Here is a 5,505-nt window from a genome sequence, read left to right as displayed (position 1 = left end):
GTATCACCACAAGGTGGTAGCTTGCTGGGTAAGGTTCCAGTGTCTGTCTCTGGTGGAGCTAATGGCTTTTCTCTGATTCCACCTTCTTTCTCCCAGCATTCAGTTTAGTTTTCCCTGCCTAGCTCTACTCTACCCTATCAGGCCAAGCCAGTTTCTTTATTAACTAATGATATTCACAGCATACAGAGGGGAATCCTACATCAACTTCCCTTTTCCATTTAAATAAAAAGAAGGTTTTAACTTTAACATAGTAAAACTACATATAACAGTTATCAAGCAAAAATTACTGTTATATCTATTTTATCTTTTATCATAACTAATAAAAACTATAACTATATATTCTTAAATTGATAGAGGCATTTTGCTGCCTGAACAGTCATTCAAAGTCCTTCTGTAACACTGGGGCATCCATCTTCAGTCTACTGGCCCAAAGTATCTGGTAGATATTTCCACAAAGCAGGAAATTTCAAAGACGGTTTTGCCTATATTGGCAGCTTGTCAGTCACCTTCTTCTGTATCTGGCAGAATGTCTGTAAGTCTCTTTCATGAAGCAAGAACTCCGAAGGATTGTCTCACCTTTAGGCAAGTTCAGTAGTCATTTCTCTGTGGGTCCTGCATGTCCAGTTCATACAGCATCAAGCATTCCAGGCAAGAACAATTTCTTACCCAAATGACTAGCAGACTCCATAAAGAGCTTCTTGATGCCCTTCTTCCTTTTGAAATAATTGGTGCTGCAAAGAGCAAGTGTGTCAGACCTTCAGAATATGACATTTAAAATGTTTTAATAACTCGGAACTTTTCATGACATGAGTTTCTTCATTTGAAAGAGATTGTTTCTTTAAATGTTTTGCTAAAATAAATATTTTGGGTATTGTGAAAATGCACTTGGGAAAAAATACAATGAACAGTATTGTGAGAAGTTGATGTCTAAAGAAAAATTCTTCTTTGAATGCCATCCATATATGTCTCTACAAAATCAACTCCATAGCCAAATATTCTAGTGCCTCAGTTTAGTTATTTTTAGAAGAATATAAAATTTAAAATGACACATAGAAAAATTTAGGATGCAATAAAGAGAACTTAGATAGCCAATGGATATTTCTCTTATACAAAAAGTGAATCACCAGTAAATGCCTTGGCTTATGAAAAGCAGTTTTACCCTTTTCTTCAAAGATAAAGTAAATTTTTCCTTTTTGTTCTTCCTGATACCACGTCTGCAATTGTATGCAGCTAATAGTTAATGCCTTCACAGTGAGATTTCATCACTGCAAGCTTTGCAATGGAAAGCTTTCCAGGATAGACTGTTACTGCCCTCTATTGATGCTTCCAATTGCTGATCATTTCAGGAAAAGAAATTGTTTGATTTCTGACTAGCTGCAAAAGTATATTGATAAGAGACCATGGGAATAAAATTTTGGTGTTTTTGTGATACACTTTTTGACCCCTTTCGAAGTACATACATCCAAAGCCTTTCTGCTCGCCTCCTATTTTCTTTCATCAACAGTTGTTTTTCTCAGTTTGTTACACTTAAAAAGAAAATAAAGACATGGGAAACAAACACTATTGGAAAATGTAAAAACGTTATGGGATTCCATAGGTTAATACACTAACCGCAAACTCAAAGAGTAGCTAGAGAAATTACTCTGTCTGCAGCACATCTGAAGTAGATCTTCCACAGCAGTGTTTTAAAATGATTCTGAAGAATGTGCAGAAAATAAATAAAAATGTCACGATGCTCGTAACTGGATACCACTTTATGATTATTCACATTTCCCCCTCCTGTTGCATGTTCGCAAGCTTTAAACATAAAGGATTTATATTTTAAATTTTCACTCATACAACAGTATTTCATTGATTGCTTTAAATGTGAGGGTCTTTTTTAAACTGATTGATTTTTCTAAGATAAGATTTTCTATGGAAGCTAAGCTCATCTGAATTTCACTCTGTACTTTGCGCACCAATTCTCCAGTCTCTCATAATAATGCTATGGTTACAAGCAGATATGATGATTCAATTTTTAATCATAAGGTTTCCAGGTAAAATACAGCTTGTTTCATGCAGTGAATAATCAAGTCTGTGTAGAATTACTTATTTCTTCAAATTTTGATATCTTCTAAACTTACTCATTAATTTTTTTATCTACTTTTATCCCAGTTGGAAACTTTTAGACTTTTTATAATAGTTTGGAGAAATCTGCTTAATTGAGAGCTGTGTAATTATTTAGGAGATAAATATTCTTTCTCATAATGTGGTCAGAGAAATTGAAATGGCATGTATGAGCAAGAATGACACCTCACTTCTGTCTACAGAGATTTCTTTCCTTTTGCCTATGACCGTGAAAAACTCATAGTTCCAGGGGAGTTTCACAGGTGTTTAAAAAGCATTTATAATCTGAAAAAGGGGAAAATCTTGTTGTCAACTTGGTGAATTTCCAAGTTAAAGCCTATCTTTTGACCTTGGTAAATACAGAAATTAAATTAGAAAAGGAGTTTTTCCTATTAAGAAGGAAATCCTTGGAGGTTTGTTGGGTGTTGGAAGTAGGTTACCATCCTTTGACCCAGGTGATGAAATAGTAGAAATTGTGTTACTGCACTCTGCAGATCTTCTTCAACTTTTTAGAGCCTTGAGAATAATTTTCTTCAACAACCAGAAAAGATCACATGGACACTTATAGCTGGAACCATTTGTGATAGAAATTGAGCCTATTTACCTGTTCATTATCCTCAGACTTGTCCTATGGGGAAAAATGAAAAAAAAAAAGAAACAAACAAATGAAATTCATTGCTGCTACTGGATTCAGCAAATGCTTTAACACTACATGCCTCAACAGCATAGAGCTCGTAAGAAAGGAAGTGCTTTGGAAATCTTGGGCCTCTGCAGGTAGAATGGAAAAGCTCTTACTATGGAAATCTCTTAAAGAAGCTGGTGGCTTGAGAGTAGGTACCATTATAGATGCCAGAGTGAGATGTAATAGCAAAATGGAGGAAAGTGCAGTAAAATTTCAAGCACTATCATCACAGGTTTGCTGTGAGTTGCTTGGTAACACAGGTAAAAAAAAAAAAACAAAAAAAAAAAAAAAAAACCTCCCATGGATCCTCAAAATATCATTGTCTTTTCCTTAAAGGAACAATAAAGTTTGAAATATTTGCAGCACAGAACAGAGAAAAAGAGAAAATACCTTTTTAAGTTATAAAGCTGTGTTGGAGAAAATACCAGCTGCTGTATGTATTTTGACCTGGAGTGAACCCATTCTGCTTTGTGAAACCAAAGATTTCATAGAAGTTCAAAAATTAAAAAAGAGAGAAAAAAAACTGAAAAAATAAAAAAGCATTTTTATTTAACATTTTTTTCACAGACTTTAGTTGGATGACTATATCATGGTATTTGAAAGTTTTCTTTGTATGTTGAGAAAAAGAAAGCAAAAAAAAACAAAATTGGTCCAATTTTTCCATGTTTTTCTCTTAAAACAGATGAAGAATTATTTGAAATATTTTTTAAAAAGTAATTGGGTAAATGTCTGAAGGCCTTTCCAGTTATTCATATCTTTGTCTCTTCCATGCAATGGAATTGCTTGCCACAGCAGGCGAGCATTGCCTTTGAATTTCCACAGCCCATATAAAAGCCCAACACATGATGCACAGCTGTAATCCCAATACTTCTTTTTTTATTTTTTTTATTTTTATTTATTTATTAAGGATTTCTGCCTCCTCCCCGCCACCGCCTCCCATTTCCATCCCCCTCCCCCGATCGAGTCCCCCTCCCTCATCAGCCCGAAGAGCAATCAGGGTTCCCTGACCTGTGGGAAGTCCAAGGACCGCCCACCTCCATCCAGGTTCGAGGAAGGATCCCAACACTTCTAAGGCAAGATGGCAGATGTGATTATCTGAGAATCACAGATGATTGATGACCAGGCCACCCAGCAAGCATAGTAGCTAAGAGCAAAGTGATTCAGTCTCCAGCCCCATCCAGGACAATTTATAAACAAACAAAAACAGTAATCTTAAATTGTCTGCAGTGGATACTGGACCTTAATTCAGTCCTCTGGAAAAGCAAAATACTGTCTTTACCCTTAATTAATCTCTGAACTTCCTTAATCCTTTGTAATAAATTATTTAATAATAATTCCAATGAGGAAAATTAGAAGAATGATATATTTAATTTATTTCATGTCTTTGAAGTAAGCACAACGGCATATAAATTTGGGAAGCAACCACTTTATAAGCAACACATTGACTGTGGATGATACAGCAAGTTTGTGAGTAATACTGAGGCATGAAAATTAATGGTCTGCTTCTAATCAATAGCTCTTTTTTTATTTTTACGTATTGCTAGAGAGAAGTAAAACACTAATTCAATTCTTTTATATAAATACTGCTCAATTTCTATTTATTTATTATTCTAATCAATCAGGAAAATAGCTAAGTATGTGTGCATGGCATAATTACACACCAAAACATGTTTATAGGTGTCCATGTGTGCATGTATATATAGTAATTAATATATTCCCAAGAGGATGTTTCTTCCCTCCCCTTTTCCCAGTCCTTCCCCTCAACCTCCATCTTCCTCCCCACCCCCATCCACTCCTCCTTTCTAGTTAGAAAATTTCAGGCCTCCCATGTATTTTTGCCAATCATAGCATATCAAGTTAAAATAACTAGGTACCTCTTCTCCCCTTTACTCTAAATAAGACAACCAAGTAGGGAGAAAGGGTCCCAAAAGCAAGCAACAGAGACACTGTGTAATCATGCTGTTAGGGTCCCCACAAGAAGACCAAGCTATATAACTGTTAACATGTATGCAGAGGGCCTAGATTAGTTCCTGGAAGGCTCCATGATTGTTGGTTTAGTCTCTGTGAGCCCCTAGGAGTCCAGGTTGGTTGATTCTGTGTGTTTTCTTGTGGTGTCCTTGACCCTTCTTGCTTTCTTTCTTTTTCTTTTTCTTTTTTTTTTTTTGATAATTATTGAGCTCTACATTTTTCTCTGCTCTTCTCCCTGCCTCTCCCTTCTTCACTTCAATCTTTCCCCAAGGTCCCCATGCTCCCAATTTATTCAGGAGATCTTGTCTTTTTCTACTTTCTACTTCCCATGTAGACTATGTCTATGTAAGTCTCTCTTAGTGTCTGAGTGTCTGCATTTTCTAAGTTCTCTGGGATTGTGGTTTTTAGTTTTGTTTTGTTTTGTTTTGTTTTGTTTTTTTTGTTTTTTTTTTTTTGCTTTATGTTTTAAATCCACCTTTGAGTGAGTAAATGTGGTAATTGTCTTTTTGTATCTTTTTTGTATCTGGGTTACCTCTTGCTTTCATAACTCTTCCTCGTCCTCTTCCACAGGATTCCCTGCAGCCTGTGGGTTTATGCATTTGCTTCCATCAGTTGCCAGGTTAATATCTTTTCATTCTATCATTTGAGACAGGATCTTTCAATGATTTTGAACACTGCCATGTAAACAAACAAGCTCATCAATGATTTCCTAAGACAATGCATGCTTCAGTCTTCCATCTGACCACAGT

Source organism: Microtus ochrogaster, chromosome 2 (genome assembly GCF_000317375.1).
Source record: "Microtus ochrogaster isolate Prairie Vole_2 chromosome 2, MicOch1.0, whole genome shotgun sequence".
NCBI classification, from domain to species: domain Eukaryota; kingdom Metazoa; phylum Chordata; class Mammalia; order Rodentia; family Cricetidae; genus Microtus; species Microtus ochrogaster.
The sequence above is the reverse complement of the archived record's forward strand: the minus strand, read 5'-3'. Positions refer to the sequence as shown.